The 23,993-nt window shown below is 38.9% G+C and overlaps 1 long non-coding RNA gene across 1 annotated transcript; it reads left to right on the plus strand.

Moving 5' to 3' along the window:
• Positions 1-1,219: 1,219 nt before the first annotated feature.
• Positions 1,220-1,840, plus strand: LOC131693142 (uncharacterized). Its single transcript, XR_009306160.1, has 2 exons — positions 1,220-1,523; positions 1,588-1,840. It is a non-coding gene; the product is annotated as an uncharacterized LOC131693142 (long non-coding RNA).
• Positions 1,841-23,993: the final 22,153 nt, after the last annotated feature.

Here is a 23,993-nt window from a genome sequence, read left to right on the forward strand (position 1 = left end):
CCAAAACTTTTCTGCTCTATGCCGCAAATCATACATATTTTGCAGTTTTTATAATGTGAATAAATCTCTGGAATTGAACAGAACCTTAGCTACCTTTGTCCGATTACGAGAGGTTGGAGTTCTAGGTCATTTTGTCGTTCAAATCAAATTTTATCATGTTCTTGTGCTTATATATCCATTATCAAATTCGTTCGCTGCGGGCTCATTAGATGCGGTGTTCGGTAATTTGGTGTTCGCTAATTGGGTCGTAGCCCAACTAAAAAGCCACTGAATGTCAAAATCTTATGCCACTTTCTTTGACAGTTTTGAACATCTGTCACTCGACCCAACTAGCGAATCGTGTTCGTTCGTTAGGACGAAGTCGTATGTTTGTTTGTATGTTTCCGTAACGAATCTACGTTGTATTATACTATTAGGAGAATTATTTTTCAAACAATTTTTATGAAATCTACCTTGTTGAACGTGGAATTCACATAAACAAAATAGAAATAGATTCGTTAGTGATAAAATTCTGAAACATCAGATTTTTCGACATTTATTCAAGAAATCACTTTTTTTTCATTGAATGTTCCAATATCTTCTCTTTCCGTATTTTTCCTGAAATTCAACTGTTACCATGTGATTACTGAGCTTATCTCTCACACTATTAGTGTAGCACTACAAAACGTCTTAAAAACGCAAGCACTATAAATTCTATCTTTATTATGTAGATCTTGCTTGGAGCGAAACTGAGGTTCTGAGCCAAGTGCTGGCGAAATTATTGCAAATTCAAGATAAACTACATTATTAAGTAATTCAACGTTGCACAGTAGGCTAAACAGGCAACGTCATCTTTGGAAATGTAAACGCTCAAATATTTAAAACTAATAATGTGTTGCATATTGAAAGGTGTTGGCAAATTGGTATGCAGGTATTGTATGTTCTTATATCAACCTCGTTCGAATACAGCGAATATCAACAGACAAGCGAATCTTCCGAAAATCCCCATTCTTCGGTTCACCTGCTGATAGATGATACCGGTAGCGTTCTGAGTTTAACTGATAATAAATAAGGCGGTGAGATAGTACAAATATCGATTGTGACGAAACACACAAGTATTGCGGGCTTCCCTTGACGTTATAGTGGATGACTCACTGCGTTTAGGCGTGTATGATAAGTGTTATCATGTAGATAAATTCTTTGATTTGTATTCAGTGCTCTCCGAATTCATTTGGTGCAACTTGGTGAATCGAATGGGAGTCTTGTTTTTTGTTAAATAGTGGAAAGATAAAGTGATAGCAATAAGTTAGAACTTTACGCACACGCTCGCTTTAATTCAGTACGTTTTCGTTTTTCGTCTTGGTGCTACATCGGTGTAGTGCAAAAAAGAGATTGACTGATTAGACCCAAGTTTGAATGACTGTAGCACCGATTATACCGGTGTAGTGCACTATCAAAAACGAAAACGACATTAATTGTCTATGAAGAAAAATGTGTGGAATTTTCAAATGCTGCTGTGACTGCACCAAAAAAATTGCATGCTGGTAGAAATTACAAGCCATTTTAAAAGATTTAGTGTTCTCATACAACTTTCTTGTTTCATTGCAGCTGCTGTAAATGTGCCTTACAAACATTCTGCTGCATCATCGTAATAGCGCTAATAATTGCACTAGCAATCGCTCTAGGAGTTTATTTCGGCGTCTTCCACAATAGGGAAGACGGTGAGACAACGGCAAAATCTGTCAGCCGTTTGCTAACGACAATGCTTCCGAAAACAGATGATAACTTCGTAGGAAACTTATAGCTGTGCAATTAATTAGGTTAATTCTCGGTTTTTAATAAACGGTAAACTGTAAACGCATATATTTGTCGTCTCTTTTAGTTTTCCAGAACGAGATCCGATTTCCCGATTTTTTTTCAAATTCGCTGAAATTGTTACATACGGACGACTGATATATCCGCTGTTTTTAAATGTGTCAGACATGCAATAAATAGCTTTCAATCTTACTCACGGTGTTCCTAAAACCGTTATTAACAAAAAATGACCTTAAAATTGTCATACGGCATTCGAAAGATACAGTATCCAAGCATCTTCTCAGTGAATTTCAAAATGATCCATCGAGAGATTCGAGAGAAATTGCGATTTGAAGTTTTATGACACGTTTCATAAGCCTACCAGCAAACACCCACGGGTTTGGTCCTATCTCTATAAACAAAAAAATATTTGTCTACTTATTTAGTACATGCATTCGAAAGATATAGTAATCAAGTATATCCCTTGCAAGTTTGAAAATATTTCATTGACGGAATCGAAGTTTATAACTGTTTGGATGTGGTATGCGGCCATAGATGGGTTTTCTACCAGACTTCAAGCGTGAATCCATGTTTGTCCATTGACTATTTAGATCGTTTATACGTGTCGCGATTTTTAAAGGAAACCCTTGCAATTTAATTACATAAATATAATGTACAAATGGTGTTATTTATATGGTCATTTTTTGTTAATAACGGTTTTAGGAACACCGTGTTACCCTATTAGGAGCAAACACCGAGGCAAGACAACGAAGACGATACATTCAACCCTTTCATGTTCTACTTTTTCCTAACGCATATGAGGCTTCAAAGCTATTTTTCCGCAATACCGTTGGTGTTAAGCAACACAAAAAACCAGTTTTGGTTATGGTTGCCACCCCTCCGGGTTTGACCCGGAGACTCCGGTTTTCGGGAACGATCTCCGGGCCTCCGAGTTTTACATCAATTTCTCCAGGTTTGGTGGGAAGACGCATAATTTCAATTTTTATTCTTTACAAAATATTTGAAAAGTCTAAGTTCACTATTACTCTGGTTCAGATTTATTTTGCCCGACTAACTCTTCGTTTCAAGAAGGCGAAGATAAGTTTACCAAATATGTCACAAAGAAATGAAAATGAAAAACAAACCAACTTTACTACAAATTAAGGAAAGTAATATTTTACTATATGCTACAATTGGGTCATTAAGCTATATATAGTTTTCCGTTCCATTCGATAAATTTTAGGTCCAATATACATAATATAACATTATTTCAAAAAAAAACCTGTTTTAATCCACCTAGCGGTGCAATTGTGCCTTTCTCATTTCTCTAAACTATGGCACGGAGGCTTTTTATGTTCAACATAATCGTGGAAATGTCAATTACATTCTTAGTACACATTGCACTTATACACAATGGCATGCCAGCCACGAACTTGATGAGCTACGTGTCGACGGTGAAACACTTGAAACAAAAAAATATCATACTCCATTAGCCTAATCAGCATTAGATCAATGTTATCTGCTTGCTAACTCATTTTGTCATGCGGGGGTGGGTATGTGAAGAGGGCGAAAGTCCCATGAACGAACGACTCCCCAGCTTAAATTGGTATGCTTTGTGATATAGTGGTGGTTTAAAGATGATGGGGTTGAAAGGGAGGGGTATGCGGGCTGGATGGGGTGGTGGCCTGAGGGGTGATTTAAGGAGATTTTTAAAGGAGGGGAGCGAACAGTAGAGAGGGGGTGTAACCCCTCTCCGTAATCCATCAACTACGCCCCTGTTAAAATCCAGAAACCCTATGCGAGTCGAAAAAAAAATTTGGCCGGGATTAGGTTGACGTTTTTCAGAGTGATTGCATAACCTTTCTATATGAGAAAGGCAAAAAATCGTTGTAATACGTAAAAACGATATTTTCGTTTTTTTTTTTTTAAATAAATCTTATGTCAACTTGGCAACCATACATAGGAAAACTGCGAAACATCTGGCCTATCAAGACAACACCCAAAATGAAAAAAAAAAATTATATGCATTGGATGGTGTTTATGTCAAATAAAAATAACCCTGCGGGAAAACCGGGAAAGCATGTATTAATTTTTTTCTGACACCTGGACTGATTCGGGATGTGCTGGAAATGTGGGAAGATGGGCCAACTTGCGAGAGTGCAGGTAGAGGCCGAAGTGCTTGCTTTGCACCCCAGCGCACAGTGGTCCCAAAGAACAAAAAAGGGGTTTTTTTAGATTGCGTCAAAACGGTTGACTTTAGCAATATTATGTCTTTGAGAAAGTTTCTTGGAGTAGAGCTTCCCTTCTTTCTGTTTTATCGGATTGATGATTAATCCCCCTAATAGTGAGTTACGAAATTTATTTTCTTCAACAATTCAGATAGACAAATACTTACTTCAGCAAAGTTGTAGAGAAACTTGTTACAAACATTATACCTGAAGACTTCAACTCTCTAACTTTTGAGGTATTTGAGATATAGGACATTATTTGTAAAAGGCCCCTTAAAAACTGTTTTTTCATCATAAGTTTTCTTCTAGATTTTTTCCATTATATAAATGTTCTAGAACATTGTTTGGACTATTAAACTGCTTTACTTTGCCGAAGACGGAAACTTGCTATCGCTAGTATGTGTGGAGATATTCACATTTTTTGATTGAAAATAGCTCTTTTTCCAATGCCGATAACTTTTAAACGGGCAAACCACTTTATAAACAAATTAAAGTGCGAGAAAAGCACACCAAATTCTGGAAAAATCAGATCTCCCCAAGGCGGCCCTCTGTGGAAACACTAGAGCTGAAGTTTGTCTATACTAGAGCTGTTCCGGCATTAAATACATCGCTATATATTACTGTTAGCTTTGAAATAAAGGGTTAAAGTCGCAATAATTAGCCTTTCTTACTTTTGTAAGCACGTCTTGAGTAAATACCCAAGCAACCAAAAGTTGATATAAAGGAGCTGCTAAAGCTTCTCGTTTTAAGTAATTTTGCAATACGTTTTATGTTCTAATAGCGGGTTAAGCAGTTTTATTAAAGCTTTAGCAGTTTGAAAGTTCGCTAAAAACTTTTTGTGAATTTTAAAGTGTGTTTTTTAAGTATTATCCTAACTTCTGTTTGATTGGGCCAAAAGTTGCAGTGGTTCAAAAACTCAATGCATACGCCTGACACCGGAAACTGACAATTCCCTTGCGCCTACTTCATAACAATGGCGTAAGTGCAACTAAACTGCGAGTAATCAATTGCATTTAATGACGGATTGAGAACTTCACCTCTAGTATTTCCACAGAGGGCCGCCTTGGGGAGATCTGATTTTTCCAGAATTTGGTGTGCTTTTCTCGCACTTTAATTTGTTTACAATGTGGTTTGCCCGTTTTTGCCCGTTTAAAAGTTATCGGCATTGGAAAAAGAGCTATTTTCAATCAAAAAATGTGAATATCTCCACACATACTAGCGATAGCAAGTTTCCGTCTTCGGCAAAGTAAAGCAGTTTAATAGTCCAAACAATGTTCTAGAACATTTATATAATGGAAAAAATCTAGAAGAAAACTTATAATGAAAAACAGTTTTTAAGGGGCCTTTTACAAATAATGTTCCATATCTCAAAAAGCTCAAAAGTTAGAGAGTTGAAGTCTTCAGGTAAAATGTTTGTAACGAGTTTTTCTACAACTTCGCTGAAGTAAGTATTTGTCTATCTGAATTATTGAAGAAAATAAATTTCGTAACTCACTATTAGGGGGATTAATCATCAATCCGATAAAACAGAAAGAAGGGGAGTTCTACTCCAAGAAACTTTCTCAAAGACATAATATTGCTAAAGTCAATCGTTTTGACGCTATCTAAAAAACCCCCTTTTTGCTCTTTAGGACCACTGTGCAGCGGACGGAAACGAACATCAGACCGTTGGATTTAAATACCCTGCCTACAAGAAGGCGACTGCAGGCCAATGGTAATGGAAATGACCCAGACAAATCTGAATCACTGTGATATCGCACAGCAATTGCTGTGGCAGCCTACGACAGAAACAATGTATGATATCGCTTTAATTGCAGGTCCAAGGTGGACAATAGAACAGTTCCGCCTAATGCTGGAGCAGTTAACCGAGCAGTTGATCGGTCAGAAGCCGGTAGTGTTGACTTCAATGCCTGGGCTGAAGAATGAGGCAGTAGGGTAACCGACACAAAAGAGAATATTGTGCAGGAAGCTCTAGCAAAGTTAGACGTACGATTGTGCAATGAAGTTTCTGTTTTCGGGAAGCCAGGGCCGCTTTAAAACGGGAGATCGGACTTGGCAAGTCAGATTGCCACAAGGAGCTGCGCCGAAAATTAGACTCCAATTCATGGGGTGACGCGTACCGAGTTGTGATGACGAAAATTAAGGGGTCGACGACGACGGCCGAAATGTGACCGGGTAAGCTAAAGATAATCTTTGAGAGTCCTTTCCCGACGCACAATCCAACTATCTGGCCACCGACATCATACGGCGAAGAAAAAGGAGCTCGCAGAAGCGTCAAAGCACCTGAAATCAAAGAAAGCCCCCAGCCCGGATGGAATACTAAATGTGGTGAAGAAAGCTGCAATCCTGGCATGTCCGGGCATGTTCAGGGTACTGCTGCAGAAGTGTCTAAATGAAGGCAATTTCACCGAAATGTGAAAGGTAGCTGACGTTTCTGCCGAAGCCAGGGAATCCCCCGGGCGATCCGGCCTCGCATAGGCCCACATGTCTGCTGCATACACTCAGAAAACTTCTGGAAAGAATCATGCTTAACAGTTTGATGAAATGCAACGAAGGTGAGCGCGGTCTGTCCAAGATACAGTTCGTATTCCGCAAAGGAGCATCGAAAATGGTCGTAATTCGGACAATGCACGAGAGTGCCGAGAAGGCATGCAAACAGAAGCGTAAAGGAGATCGATACTGCGCAGTGGTCACTATAGATGTGAAGAATGCATTTAATAGCGCCAGCTGGGAAGCTATCACTGCAGCACTGCACAGAATGAGGGTTCCCGACTATCTATGCTATATCCTGAAGAGCTACTTCCAGAGCAGAGTGCTACTGTTCGAGACGAGCGAAGGGTCGAAGTAAATGTGAGTCACAGCGGGCGTTCCTCAGGGCTCCATTCTCGGTCCAACTCTTTGGAACGGGATGTACGATGGAGTCCTAGCACTGCGATGGCCCAGGAAAGTGAAAATCTTGGGTTTCACGTTTGGGGTATCGGTGACGGAGACAATAGACGATCGAGAGCTGGATGAACGGAGTCAAGCTGCAAATACCCCACCACAAGGCGGAGGTATTGTTGGTCAGCAACTGCTAAGAGATTCAGCGGATGCCGATCGACGTCGTGCACTGAAGCAATTGGGAGTGGTAATCGAATTCAACAACCACGTCCACTACGCCTGCGAAAAGTCGGCGAAGGCAACGAACGCAATAGTGAGAAACATGCCAAACGTCGACGGCTCGAGACATAGCACGAAACGTCTGCTATCTACAGTTTCGTCATCGATACTCCGATATGGGGTTTCTGGCCGGGGTGCTGCGTTGAAAACCAAGCGGGAACGTGAAAAGCTGAACAAGACATTCCAGCTGATGGCTGTACGGGATAATTTCCATCACTCTGGCAAAAGAAGTGGAAGGCTACCAGTGGAGAGTGGATTTCTCTAATGCAAGGAGACTGGTCCGAGCAGCAGGAGTAGGAAAAACGCGCAAAAAGGAATGTGGACCCACCGTCTTATCCCAAATGTGTCGGCTTATGTGTATAAGAAACATGGAGAGGTGAACTTCGATTTGATGCAGTTTTGTCCAGGCATTGGTTTGAACACGCGTCTTAACCCCTTTGCTCAGAATATGTGAATGTGCAAGAGACACTGGAACCCGTGGTCTTTTAATGACCTAGGTTTGAAGAAGTTCGTACGGGAATGCCTGGTGTGGCAGTGGACAATATCGTTGAAGGGATATGTCCCGACGAGCATACCTGGGACGCTGTCAACAGAGTGGTCTCGAGTATACTCTCAGAACTGCAGATGAAGTGGTTAGAAAGTCGCCGTGCAACCACAAATCGGTATTCGAGAGAAATTACGCCGTTGGGAAACTCTCCGTCAGTGTAGACTAGGCCCAACACCGAGAGAACCTCTCTCACCGGGGAATTCTTCGTCGGAGTAGGCTAGATCTATCGTCGGAGACCGAAAAGTTCGCGAACAAGCCGAGAGGTGCCCTACTCATCGGGGAAGTGGAGCGAAATGGAACGATAGGGAAATCAAAGAGCCGTAAAGGAGTTGCGGTGCTAAATGGCATCGGACAGGGAGCCAAAGGGCTCAAGAAGTTGTGGTGCGAAAACCAAAGGAAAATCGGTATCGGGAAAACTCTCCGTCGGCGTAAGCAAGATTCACCGCTGGGTACTAGACTGAGTAGACCGCGACGAGACACCAGCGGTCGTTGGTCGTCGGGGTGCCAGCGAACCGGACGCCCTGCTCTACCGGAATCGCCGAACTGACCTCGACACCTGGCTGGTTGGTTCGGTTTCGGGAGAACTCTACATAAAAGATGAAGACACATACATACACACATTTATACATACACATACATACACAAAGACATTTTTCGATCTCGATGAAATGAGTCTAATGGTATATGACACTCAGTCCTCCGGGCCTCAGTTAAAAAGTCAATGTTTAGAGTGATTGCATAGCCTTTCTTTATATGAGAAAGGCAAAAAGGTTTGGTGATTTATAAATACGAATTTGAACAAATATGCATTAAAATTTAAAAAATTGAAATGGCGATTCCAATATGGCGGACTAAAATGTGACTTTAACAACATATGTCTTGTGGCGGTCAGGACGCCGATTCAAACAATGGCATATGGAAACCTCTTTTGATGCGCGGATCGAAAAACTCGTTTCACACAATATAGTAGACACTTATACCTTTCGAAAAATGTAATAAAATCAAATTTTTGAAAATTTTGAGCGAGACCTTCCCTTTGAACATTCTTCTATGTTCTAATAATCTTCCACAAAGTTGTTTGAGACATCGAAATACGCATTTTTGCGGAACAAAGTAAGCTCCTATCTCTTTAATTAAAAATATATTCAAGACTTTGTGATATTTTTAAGGTTATTTCCACCTTAAATAAGCCGTTAGGGAGCAAACAATAAGTATGGTGCTAAATTGTTCCTGAAAAATGCTATAGTTGCTCAAAATTTGATGGCTCGAATTGAATGCAAAATCTCAGTTTTTTGACAACACTGCCAGTGTACCCAACAATAAGATTGTATCTCAGGATGTTTTGTAGATCCGGAAGAATTATGTCCATCGATTTTTGAAGAAATATTGGAAGAATATTGTCAGAGCCGAGGAATTTGTAGAGTTTGAAAGTGGATAGATCGTGAACGGCTATGATTTTGATATTCCATTTAATTAGAGATGATGTGAAAATCTGACAGACCAGTTTCCGTGTTGCCTCACAAGTCCTGTTACGGCGGAGTCCATCGCAGTCCTGACCTGCTGAACTCTCGTCTTTCGCAACCGACCCAAGAAAGGGGGGTTTCATTAGAAAATCCAATGTTTCACCATTGTCAGTTGTCAGAGAACCGTCGTCTCTTTTCAGTTGCCCTAGGCCATTTATGTGATAAGACTTTTTGAAGGCGAACTGCCTCTGGAAAGTTTCTGATGTTTTCACAAAACATGCGCATTTATAGTATTTTAGGCTTTCGTAAAAGCGGACCTGTGGTATGACTACTTATCAGAAATTTTCGTTTTATTGAGCAACCTTATAGCTTTCTTCCTAAGTGTTGATGGATTTTCGTTCCACCAAGGAACATCGCGGCATGCAGACCTTATTACAAGAGAGCAACTATCATTATAGACGGTTATGATCCTCATTTGTAAGTCATTTGACGAATCTTATTCCCGTTCTTTTCAATTGTAATAGGTGTGAGCGGAATATACACCAATTTGCTTCCCTTATTTTCATATTTTTTGCACTGTGAGTTTATTGGCTTCTATGGCGAGCATTATGTGTCTGCTATCCGACATACTAGGTTCGTCAGAAACGTGCCAACTCGTTTTTCTTTTCAATTATTTAAGTGCTGCATAACGTGATGTCCAGTACTTCGCTACTAATTGCGGTCATGAATCTAAGTTCAACTCCCAGCAATGATGGATGAATTTTGTACCTACAGAATAAAGAATTCCCAAAAATCAACAGCCTAGGATTTATTTCAAAAGCTACAAAAGTTAAATCAAAAGATTCATTAACATGCAAAACAACTCAGAGAGAGACTCAAATTATGAAGCGAAATGTAACTCACGATCGTAAATGTCTACTTTTGATCATTATTTAAAATTACGCAGTTTAAAAAATCAGCATCAAGTGATCGCAGTGTCATCCCTTCCTTAGAATTCATTTCATCAATCTACACGATCGCAACTAAAATGTTAATCAATGTGATCGATATCGCCTAAATGTCAAAAATAACATATTCCATTACGATAAAAAATGACACAGAACAAAAATGAATCGAAAACCATTTCGTTGAGCAGTTTTCATACTTCGATATAGGAATTATAATAATTATGCTCGAAAAAAAGCCCCAAGAAAACGAAAAAATGACAGAATCAGCAGAAATTAACATAAGTGTAAAGTGCATTTGGGACTCCTAGGGTGCACATGATCGCCAAAACTGCTGGAAAGAGAAGCGAAAAAGAGTGGAGTAAATAAAGTTCCTCTCAATCAAACCAATCTTGATAAGCGCAAAATAAAATAAAATATTATGTATCATTAGCGAGATGCCACAAAAAAGCAGTCTCCGTTATCTGTTCACATGACCGGGATGGCGTTTTATCATAAATTTATTCCCGTCATCATCGACAGAATTAATAATGATGATGGTTAAGCGATGGTCCACTAGTCGCCGCCACAGCAGAGACAGACGGAAAAGAGTACAAGGTCCGATTTTTCCCACAATGTCTCTCTCTCTCTCTCTCCCCTCATTGGTGAGAAGAGTGCAAAATTTCTCGCGATATTAATACATGTCCATAATGGTCAATTCTCTACGATCGGAAAAAAGAATAACTAAAACATAGTCGGACAAAAAATGAATCACCGCCTGCACGCATCATAAGACGCCCTTCGGAAGGAGACGCGCAACTCGCATCGATATTGGGTGTGGAAATAAAAAAGAATGTTGCGATCGCACCGATAGTATGCGACGAAAGTGGCGTTGCCACACCGGTGTGTAGAATTAGAGAACTCGAGTTTTTACTTGATCAAATAATTGTTAGAATGGTTCAATTTCGCTGAAACTTCGATAAATTTTTTTTTGATATATTGATTCATTTATTGACCGGTGATGGACGCCAATTCCTACATCGCAAATATAACTATCACCCAACTTTTATAGATCTATATACTGGTCGCAGTGGTTCGTCTCCAACAAAAATCACCCTACTGTTCACGGTCAACAGTTCATACAATGTAGAACATACAAATAGCGGCCTTTATAGACAAGTTCATAAATCATTTGTTGGACCAGGAATCTAATTCAGTGAATTGTAGAAATGGTCGGGTTTCAATTTTTTGGAACCCGAGCCCGAGAGCTTAAAAATTGAAAAACCCGTGCCCGACCCGAGCCCGAAGTTATAAAATTTATAAAAACCGAACCCGACGCGAGCCCGAACATTTTAAAATTGAACAACCCGGCCCGTACCCAAGTAGATTTCTACTCGCTTTGATTTGCTGTAAACTTTAGCCGAGTTTCACGCCTTTATTTCGATCGCGGTCTATATTTTGGCTTAAAAACATGTCGAAATTCATATTCCATAATGGTAAGTTGAACTAATATTCACCGACAAACTCCCTTTGACTTTACGTATTTTCACGGTTATCATGAAAAATAGATCACAAAGAGATTTTTGACGTGAAAAACTTATTGTTGAATACTCTCCCAATCAGTATTCATTTAAAACATAAAATAGTTCGGGCAGTTCTCGAATCTGGCGAGGAGAAATTTTATACATGAATAAAAATTTACAATATATACCAGAAAATAAGACGAATTCTAACGATTCAAAAGTTGTTAAATTTCATACAATTATATGTATCATCCATTGATATCACGTAGTAAAGTTAATTACTACAAAAAGAGACTGGCTGTTTTGTATAGATGTAAACAGCGTCAAGAAATAATTGAGTTTGATTTATTCAAAACCCGAAAGTTTAAAATTTCAAATACCCGGATCCGACCCGAACCCGAGAATTTCAATTTTGAAAACCCGGAACCCGACCCGAACCTGAAAAGTTTACATTTGCAGAACCCGGCCCGAAACCCATCGGGTTCGTTTCGAGTTCGGGTCTAAAAACCCGACCATCTCTATAAATTAGTTCACTGTATAGAACATTATGAACGAGTTCACGACGGAAATAAAAATAAATATTCTCAGGACTGGAGCTCTAGAAATCAACACTATTACATGACTAGCCGTTCTTTTAACTAACGCAAACATATGCAAAAATATAAATCACAGGGGTAGGGTGATCAGACGTTTGCCAAGATATGTCTGGAATTTTAACTGACTGCCTTAATGTGGTGAGAAAACGCTTGTTTTATCCTCTCAGTGCACAGTGGGACAGGAACCGAAGTTAGCAAGACAAAACCACTACTACATTTTTAGTTGCTGTGTTCAGCAAAGTTTCTTGATTTTATCTGCGTCTTATTTTGATTATATAAATTAGTTTGGACTTTGACTGCATAGATGGCGATGTTAACTTTTTTATTTCGCATCCTGGAGGTTTGGTGTCTTCGGCACGTCAAAATACGGCAAAGACACCGGCACGGAAACTGTATCCATACTGACGAAGCCTCATAGTCTCATCATAGATGATGAAACTTGCGACCAGGCGGATTTCCAGCAGCTTTCGGGGCTACTGTTCTTCGCCGCCCAGCACAAGTTTGATGTTCCGGAGGAAGATAGGGAGCAGAAACATTCAAAGTTTGCCAATAAATACATTATCTGGCATGCAATCTGCTCATGTGGCGAACGGAGTGCTCCGTTCGTGATTACCGGGACTGTAAACGGGAGATCTACCTTAAGAGTGTCTACAGAAGCGTTCGCTTCCTCTGTTGAAGTAACACGAGAGCCCTACGATCTTCTGGCCGCATCTAGCTTCGTGCCACTATCCAAATGTTGTTCTGGAGTAGTACGAAGCCAACGGGGTAACTTTCGTACACAAGGACATGAACTCCCCCCAACGCACCAGAACAAAGGCCCATTGAAAAATACTGGGCAATTATGAAGCAGGTATTACGAAAGCATCCCAAGGAGGTCAAATCCGAGGAAGATATGAAAAAAGTGGGTTTCCGTGCAGAAGAAGCTGCAGCCAGATGTACAAAACCTAATGAGTGGAGTTAAGGCTCAAGTTACCTCAAGGCTTGGTAGTATGCGTAAGAAAAATTGTGTTCAGCTTTGCCACCAAATTATCCATTTAAACCTTTTCAAAACTCTAAAAGAAGAATATCAGTCGACTTATTAGATCATCAGGATTCAATTCATGCAAAATACCTGCTGGAAAAACCTTCGGCTTAGCTGGATGGTGCTTTTGAAAAAGTGGCTGTGATTTTTTGTCACACTACCACACCGAGCGGGGGTACGCAACACAACTGCGCAATGAAAAAACCACAGCCACTTTTTCAAAAGCACCATCCAGCTAAGCCGATGGTTTTTCCAGCAGGTATTTTGCATGAATTGAATCCTGATGATCTAATAAATCGACTGATATTCTTCTTTTAGAGTTTTAAAAAGGTTTATATGGATAATCCGGTGGCAAAGCTGAACACAAATTTTCCTACGCACACTACCAAGCGTTCAATTCTAACACATGCTTAAAAAAGGTAACTTGAACCGAGTACGGTGCGAGTGTACGGTTATGGTATTGAAGTTGAATGAAATAAATATGCCAAAAGCTTGCTAATGGATTATATTTCATTGTCCGAAAGTTTGAAAAGGATCGGCCTACTAGGTAATTTTTAACAGTTTTTTCCGTGTTGCAATTTGATGCGAAACGCTTTTGATATACTATTATGGGCATAATAATAAATAAATATTATACGAAAAGCAGTAAAAGTGATGCACCTTTATTTTAAAATAACGCAATTATACATCTGTATTCTGCTGTAATGTTCAAATGCACCTATCTTCAGTAGTTTTTCTTAGTGACTCATCTAAATCCTGATATGCGCGTGATTCATAAAATATGAAAAAAAATTCTTTTTTGAGTTAATTCGATGTTAAAGTAACGAAACCTAAAATTTTTACACTGTGCCATTGAAATGTCACTCCTTTGATGGAAACTATAAATTTTATCTATTTAAATGGATCTCTGAGACCAATTTTATGAAATAAATTAAGTTAATTTTAATCGCTCATGACAGTGCAAAGTTTTTGATATATATTTTATGTGGTTGGTCCATGTGTTCGACATACATCTTGGAAAGTGCACAGAGCATTGGTTGTTGGTGAAGTTTCCTTGTACATTCGGCACATCATTAGCAGCGAATAGCTCATAATTAAGTTGAAAAAAGGCTAGATTTCAGAATGTTATCTTAAATCGTGTTAATCACATTATTCCTAGAATTTGTTTGGTATCTTTATGACATACCTAATTGTTAATTTAACTCTGATATTACTTGTAAAAATTGCGTGGTTAATCACTGCACACTATTCGATAGACGATCTCATTTAATTTGTAGGTATCACAATGACTACAAGTATGAATTGTGTGAAGTGTTTAATGTTGGTACCAGTGCATTTTTTTGTTAAGTGAGTACCGCACTCACCAATAACGATGAAAGTTGTACATTTCCACAACTTGGCAATATTCAGTAATGATAAAGCTGTTAATTACCGTTAATTGGGCTGGTCCAATAAAAAATGTTACAGTGCGTAAAATTTGAAAAATAAAAAGGTCATAATATAATTAGGACAAATAGCATCGATTGGTATAAATATCTTTACTTTGCTCCTAATGATCAGAAAAACAGTAGAAAATAGCCTAAAGTAGTAACAGTCGTATTTGAATGCTACAAAAACTCGACTAAAATGCTCCCATTTAACCCAATTTGAGTCAATGTGTTGAACAAAAATGGCAGACGCTAGTCTAGCCATCGGCGTCAAATAAGCGATAATATTAATAGGGTAATTACCCGCATTACCCTACCCTATTTTCATTTTATAACACAAGAAATGGAAACACAAAAGAAATTCAATTGTTTAGAATAGATGGAGAGAGAGAGAGAGAGATAAGGTTTAACAATTGATTCGATTCGTTCGATAAAATGTCCTCTCGATTTGCCGTTTCAAAAGCAAACGTTCAACCATGAAAGACCACTTGTTTGGATTTGATGACGACGCGAGTGAAAATAGCCAAAGTTTGCAGATGTTGAAATGTTGACCAAGTAACTTAAAGCTGCTGCACAATGGTCACACGTACCACTACGATAAGCAGGTTAGTTTTTTAATCAATATGTTCTACAATAACCGTTCAATACGAGATTGAGCGGTAGGCACACTCTCGTAGCTACAACACACCACAATATACCGGATGTACTGAATGCCGAATCAGTCAAGTATCTTGCAGCTCACAGCTGAATTTTCCTGGCGAGGAATGACCATTGATTACGTGCTTTCTTTCCAAATCGGATACAATATTGCACGCAAATATTTCATTGTAGTCATGCTTTTATGATTGTAACCACAATTTTTTCCCTCATTAATTTAGACAGATTTCTACAAAGCGGCATGAATGTGGTAAAACAAAGCTTTCCGGATTCAGCGTTAGCTCTTTCTAGATCTCCAAGAAATGCCTCAAGGGCTTAAATAAATTAAATCAGCACCAACTTATATGCGAAAGTTAAGTTTTTTGATTACGTCTCCGTTAATTACGTTTTGGGAAAATAAAAAAGAACGACCCAACCAAGAGATCGAAGCCACGGCTTCCGCCAGAAGAGTGGATTATAAAGACAAATTTTCTTAACAACACTCCTCGAACTTCGAATTCAGATGAAGGGTACCGCAATAAATTTAATAGCCAATTGAAGGAAGTGGTATGAAGTTTTATGCCGTCATGAAAGCGTTCCAACAGGATGAATTGTCTACAATGGAATACATGCAGTATCTACAAAAGGACATGCCGGTGGACGTAGAACTAGGATCCAGAAAAGAAAAGAAGGGAAATTGGGCCGGGAGCATCGTGCAGGATCGCACAAAGGATATTGATTTGTTCGACCATATCAAAGGCCTAGTCTTGGCGTTGCATCAATTAATAAAAGAACTTATCTGGGGAATGCAGCATTCCGGGGTGATTTTCTGTGGAATGGTTTTTTCGGAAATGGTACATTCTGGTGAATGGTATACAATCATGTAAACTGTCAAAAACCAAAAAAAACGAAGAAACGTTCACACAATCTTTTCTTATGCGCCTGTTCCACTACTAATGGAAATATTTCTGAATCGCCATTGTAGCTGGATATTTACCGAAAAGCAGGAGGAAGAGAAGGTGTAAATGGAAAAGCGGAACGGCAATTAGGTTGGAAGGAAAATTTGAAATTTTAGCTAGGAAGCATACAAGTCTGACAGATATGACTATAAATTGTCTCAATATTTGAATAACACGGAAAATGGTAAATTAGTTATAGAATTTGCGTTTCGACTTCGTCGCATCAGAATCCGACACTAACTTAGGCTAAGCTGGCGCCGGATTGACGCTAGCTCGAAAAAACAATTTGTGTTCCTGAACAAACCCCTAGTCAAGCGTGATGTCTAGCAAGAAAAGAAACTCATTTTAAGCTAATGAGAACTAATGAACTTGAAACATTTGGTTTGGCGTAGCAAGCCAATGCAAGATGTCCTATGTTATGTTTCTCCTTAGTGGAGAACAATTTTGGCAAAATCAATTATTTTCCCATTCAGGGGAAAATTGTTTAAAACCATCTTTGCACTAAATTAGTTATGGAACTTGCGTTTCAACTGCTAATTAGACGAAGTCAACATGTAAATTCTTTAACTAATTTAGTTTTAGGTTTTGTGCTCTTCACGTGCAAAGATGACTAAACAATTTTCTCCTAAATGGAGAAAAAATAATTTTTACCAAAATTGTTCTTAAGGAGATATGTAATATAGAGGAACATTGTGTTTTCGGTAAATCTCTTGAGAAGCTCAATGGCCATTCCATGACGAGATGCACATACTTTTTAAGAATGATGTCTTTGGCGAAGTTTTTCAGGAAGTTAATTGTGGGGGGCAAAGCAGTATACAACCAGCTAGTACACAAGGTAGTAAAAAATAGTCTTAGCGGTTTAGTTTTTGAGGTAGTCTGATATATCTAGTGTAAAGGCGCCAGGCCGCACAAACAAGGGTGCATTTTTTTTAAATTATTAATCTAAAAATTAGGTGCGATGTTCGCCACTGCGTATGAAGTGTTGCCCGAACAGATTTTTTTCTCGGAATCTTCTAATTAATGGACGCGTGCTGTGAAGGAGAGTTAGAAGGAATAAACATGGTAAAAATATAATTTTGATGTTTGATTTACTTTTGCTTGTGTTACTAAGATCCGAATATTCTTGGTGGAAGCATCTAGGTCGCCCTGTCATTAAGAGTCTGCCGGGCAGGGAAGACTACAATCAAAGAAGTGGTTAGCCTCGACTTACAGATCTGCCACAGGTATCATAATTCTCACTTACTAAAGCGAGTGGGGGATACCGTGTCTATCGTTCCCGGGTATATTCTCGTCAATATTTCAATATTAATTTTAATAAACCGCTGTATATTGACTTTTAAATCCAATTGTATAGGAGCGAATGTATGTATCGTAGATTTTTGTCAGTTCTATTAACCCTTTCATGCCCAACTTCTTTCTAGTGCATGTAAGGTTTCAAAACTATTTTTCCTTGAAAACGGCGAGTTCAAGAAACACGAAAAGCTTATTTTCATAAAGATAAGTGCTTCCATAGCAGTGTTGGAAGCTGGTCAATTTTTACCTTCTAAGGCTCAATACAATTCTCATAGAATAATTACAATAGTCCAATTACGTGGAAAACGTAGCCAACGACAGTCTAAATTGATAGGTTTTATCAGTTTTCAATAATATTGCACCATAACGAAGATATATCTAAAAATCATCTTCCGTCTTCAACGTAAACTGTCCCTGGCAGCACTGCTCCATCGGAATACAATCAGACTAATTGCAATAACTTCAGTTCTAGAGCTGATCCTTGTAACTGTTAGTACTCAAATTAAAGGAAATCACATTAATGAGCCTTATTTGTTTTTGTGAGCAAATCTCGCCTCAATCAAAAGTTATAGCTGTTTAAAAACGTTGTTGTCCAAAAGCAACATGGGCATGAATGGGTTATCTAATCTGTTAATATATGAGTTCCTTTTAAAAATTTCAGAAAAACAGGAGTAATGTTTTTAACGTTAATACCTTTCATTGTACTGAAAGGAATTATACAATGTTTGCACAAATTAGGGAAAATGTGCATCAATTTGGCTTTGAATTTTGAAAAATGTATGAAAGATGCTTTTATTAAGTGAACATTCTCAGCCCCCAAATATAAAACACAACCTGAACACAAACATTTTTGAAGCATTAACTATTACATCATTTGTAATTAGGTGTTCGAGGGCGACGGACGGAGCAACAATTCAACAGACTGTACATCAAGACCGGTACATTAAGAAAACAATTATTAGAAGCTACAACCTGGTTGGTTGATTGAAGATTCCGTCGAATATTATTAGATTTCAATTAACAGACCTAAGTGCAGTCACAATACTCCAATTACGTCCCACATATTACACCCATTTATTTTAATTAATGTAATCGTGATCTGTCCATTTTAGTGGCAATGCACATCACACTAATGGATACAAAGTTAGTCCTTGGTCTATTTTTATGCAAAGTAATACTCTCGAAGCAAATAAATTGATCTTACACACGATTCACAAGAAGTTCCTGAAACACGACTACATTGTAGAGTACACTGCCGAGAAAATTACTAAATTCCTGTCTACTTTTCTACGAAGCATCCGATTGCTACTTTTTACGGTATAGTTAACATCAATTATGATTGCATAAGTCCACCATGAAGGTGATGTTTATGTGCCATAAAGGGCTTGTCTGATATGACTCATAAAGATACAATATAACCAGAGAAGTAACAAAAAAGTAAAACCATCGCTAACGCGACTCCTATAGGACACACATATAGAAGGACCAGCTGAAGTGTGCGCTAACATGCCAGTAATTATTATAATTTTTCTCTCGTTAAATGCTGGAAACAAGAAACCCATCGATCGCGGCAAGTGGCATGCGTGAGCAGAAAGCAACATGATTTCTTTTCATTGAAACACACCGTTCGATTATATGCATAATTGCAAAACGAATATGTTGAAGCAAGAACAGTCCGATGGTTCTTATGACACTAGAGTTTCTATTTTGAATAGTGGCCGTCACTTCTGGTGCTCCGAACCATGGCCATAGGTATTGCAGATTTTCAGGTTACTAGGTTATGTGTCGTCACTTTTCAGCCTTTTCGCACATCTACCGTACGCTTATCTTCCTCGGCCTCACACAGTCAACGGATGCCTAATCGATAAATAATGAGTACACCTGAATTTACTTTCAAGAACTTGTAAAATATGCATCGTTCACAATTCTGTAGCTTTTTCAATCGAGTGTTACATCAAAAGAGACTCAATGTTTTAGTTTTAACAAGTTAAAACATTTAAAATTCCACTATCAAACAGATAAATACGTAACAATGTTGTTCGCGTCAAATGTAATTTTCATTTTTTCGAAGTGTATAGTTCCGTTGTTAGCCGCATTTTATCTGTATGAAAGAAAAAATGAAATCTCTGACATCAACAATCAGTTCAATAACTCGGAATAAATTAACGAATAGTACGTAAAATTGCGCTACAGAAAATTCTAGTTCATGCTTTAACACATTATAACCCAGCTATGTTAAAAGTTTTGGTTATTTATACAATACTTCGTGACCCCGCATTAGGCTGCCCAGAAAAATAATGAATTTTTGAAAAAAAAAAAACAATCTGCCCACCCCACAGAGGAGTAACTAGAACAAATTCCTGGCCCAATAACCAATTTTTTTTCGATTTTCTCCTTCGTTATATTTTTTTACATACCTATAAACCTGTTGAATAACGTGAAAAAATAGGAGTATGTCTAAAATTGTTAAAGATTTTTTGCATGGATGATTTATCATTTTTATCATTTTAATTATATATCCAGCAATATCACTTTCTAGTAATGATGACTGTATTAAATAAGACAATATTATTACCAATGTAGTTGAACACAGCAATTTGTATAACTTTAGGCTAAATCCGACTGAAAATAGTAGTGTTTCTGTGCATTACACCAACTTTAAAATATACGTTTTTTAAACATTTTATTCCAAACTTAAATGATAGAAAAGTTTCATTATACGGCGAGATCCGCCAAAGTTGCTGAAGCAGTATTAAAAAAAACCAGATTTCAGCTATCCGAAAATATGCACAGGCGTCTCTTTTCTTTCCCCTTTTCTACTGAGCAACTGTTTGTACAACTGGAAAAAACAAATGTATTCGCAAAGATCACCTCGAAATTACTAGTATTCGAGAGGATATAGAAAATTTACCTCTGCCCTGGTAGGTGGATAGATACCAACTTGTTCCAAAAACCAGTTATTGTCTATTTTGATGTAGGACTACGGCTTTGTTTTCGATATGGGGGTGCACGTTGCAAATTCTACAAAAGTGGTCCAATTTTAAACGCATATAATTCAGCCATCTCACGATAAATTTTCAATTTTTTTGCGCATATCGCCCCGAAATACTTCTAAGAATAGATTCCAATAGATAAATCCAAAGATTTTTAATATCATGGCATTAAAAACTTAAATAATGTACAACCTAGTCAAAATTTACACACAGAAGATAGTGCTTCCCTAGTCCGGTACGACAGATTTGTGTACCTAGCACGCTACGCTTCTATGAATGACATCGACTATTTAAAGGACGGATTTCGCCGGACAATCTCAGTTGCCTGTTGAACGGCAGGCGGAGTAGATCACTGCGTTGCGTGTTTGCACAGCCAGTGTGGCTGAGTTAGAAGTTCGTTACACTGACTGTGTATGTACGCTACCCAGGGCTGTCCAACACGCGACTGAGTTTGACCGTTCAAATACTATGCTTTATTTGTGTTGTGCTCGTTTCCAGCACACTTTTATGTTCAATTATTCCTACACTAAATCGTTTCTTCATGCGAGCTCCATTTGCAAACACGGTTAACATGGTGTCGTTGTATTAGTTGTCTCTTTCGCTCTATCCATCATTATCAGCGTTGATTCATTTTGCTTTGTGCGCTTGGGTCCAACGTTTGAGGCGAATGTGTAGGTAGGTATTGTGCGTTTCATTGGAAATGAGCCATTCAATCATTTTGAGGCGACGAATTGAATTGGCGAATTTGATAATAAATGCTGATAAACGTCGAAAAATATGTATTACCCAAGTTTAATGCGTGCTATTGACTTTCTTTAGCCGAATTTGTCAATAAAACTGACTGCAAACTGTGCTTCTAAAGTTTCAGGTTTTCGTATGTTTTATTTACAATAAGGTTTTTACTCAAAATTGCCCCTCGGCATGATACTGTACCTTGATGTGGTCCGGGGGCTTTTCCACCAAAGCAGTATTACAGTGATTATATCACATAAACTTGGGATACGATTATTTTCTTTTTAGTTAAGCTACATTGTGATCAATTTTAGTACTTAACTTGGCGACCTTTATTATCCACTGCCATGGTCAAATAATATACAATGTGGGTTTAGGGCCCAATTCTCTCTGCAGGCACCTCATTCCAAACGTACAAACGTGGCCTACGCGATAACACAAACCTGGTCACAAGTACGAACGCCCGCGATCTCGCCAATATTCAAACACCCCGATTGATTAGGTGAACGTTGGAACCTAAGAACCTAAGCTCGCGCAATCATGAATCGGTCACGTCCGGAAGTCTCCGCCCTTGATCATAGCAGCCCAAATTCATGCCTTTAGTTGGACCAATAGAAATAAAAACTAGACAAGACGTCCATGTGCGATCGTTGAAGAATACGCGAACATGCGAATGGCCACACGCTTATAAAAATAATGTGTCCACGCGAAGTTACATACTAGCACACGCGACAAAAACGTCCACATACAAACGCTCGAGTCCTTCTCGATCATCCACGCACGACTACACCCACGATCTCGTAAAAAGTATAACACCCTGGTGACTTAGTGAATGGTTTAGCACTTATAAATTAACAATCCCGGTCTCGAGAGTGAACCTCCAAATGCCCGTGTTCGCGCGAAAATACATAAAAATCGAATGCAAAGTCACATACACGCGACAAAAAAATAACAAAATGCTTGAGCCCTTCGCGACCATCCACGCAACCTATACTCGCGTTCTTCCAGACATTATAACATCCCGGTGATAATATGAACGTCTCGGCACTTGTAATCACTCAAACGCAGTCTCAAGCGTGAACCTACAGTCCCCCGCACTCGCGCATTCATGAATCGTTCGCGTCCGGAAGTCTCTATCCCCGATTCCAGAAGTCTAGGTCCATGCCTTAATTAACCTCTACAGTTCCAGTAGGACAACTCTCGAAAAAAATCGGCATATTATTAATACTCAATAACAATACTAACTCTTCCCTTTATTTTATTTTTTTTATTTATTTTCGGTCTCATGCGTTATTTTCTTGTGATGACCTTTTTGAGCTCATACATCCAAGAAGAGCAACATTGCTGCCAACAATGATTCTTCTCTGCCATCGGACGTCGCCAGGTTTTAGAACAATGGATATGTATTCTCATACTCGATGGTATCAGATAAGTAGGAACGATCAACAAACTGCAAGTAGTATATTACACATTTCTTGTTTTGAAGTATAAAATATTCGTATTAAAATATTATTTACAGGCTCCACACATATCTCAACACACACAAATACACAAATGCTTGACAGGTGACTGGGCCAAGTGCATTCACTCGTAGGATCTATCATTTCGATGATCGCCTCGATTCTACGAAACCAGTGCACAAGTAAGCTGACATAAGCTAGTCTCATCTGGTGAATGCATGTAACCTGGAAACCCCAGACACGACAGGACGAGACGGACAGACTGGACTCGACGGGGCCTAGTTCAGAGTTTTTGAGCATTCTTCAATGCACGGTTATTGACCTAAAAAAAGAAGCATTCGGCATGTTATTTTTCCTTTTATTACTGTATCTTGAGTTGGGTTCATACTGATATTCACTAGCACAGTCAATTGCATATCCTCCCATATACATTCACATCCAAAACGTGCAAACGCCCCTAACTTTCGCGATAACACAAACCTGGTCAAAAACGCGAACTTACATTACAATTTCAATCATCCACACACACCTACGCTCGCAATTTCGCCAACACCCCTTTACTTAAGTGAACTTTTCAGCACCTATAACTTTACAACCGCGGTCTCAAGCATTAACCCACCACTCGCGCGATCATAGACCGGCTACGTTCGGAATTCTCTACTCTCGATCAGCCTAGACTCATGCCTTCAGTTGGACCGATCGGGAATGATGCTCATATTCACTAGACAACACGTTTCTCTACCATACACTGAAAATTAATTATTAGATTCACGGTCCGCGCGCGATCGTTCGAGAATACACGTGAATGTGCGAATGGCAACACGGATCTAAAACCGGATTTATGCACGCAAAGTTGGAGACACGCTGGCATTCATATGCTCGAGCCTTTAGCGATCACACTATTACACAATTAGTAAACGCCCACGCTAACCCAGACAGATATGCACTCCTGGACTCGAACGCTAAAAACCACACCTTCCACGCATACACCACCCAGGACTGAACATTAGATTCATACATACAAAGCAACAAGTAATAATTACAGGTATTCGTCTGGCAACCGGGGGAAGTACATCTCAAATGCAGAACTTATCATTTCAATGATGGCCTTGGATCTGCGTTGCCTGTGTTCAAGGCACCATAGCTTTGTCCGTCAGGTCAAGGATGTATGAAACCCGCTAGCCACCACCCTCGGCCCTAGCTGCCCACAAAGGGATAAAAAAAAAATAAGGTTTTTACTCAAAATTGCACCACATTTAT

This window comes from Topomyia yanbarensis, chromosome 3 (assembly GCF_030247195.1).
Source record: "Topomyia yanbarensis strain Yona2022 chromosome 3, ASM3024719v1, whole genome shotgun sequence".
Lineage (NCBI taxonomy): Eukaryota > Metazoa > Arthropoda > Insecta > Diptera > Culicidae > Topomyia > Topomyia yanbarensis.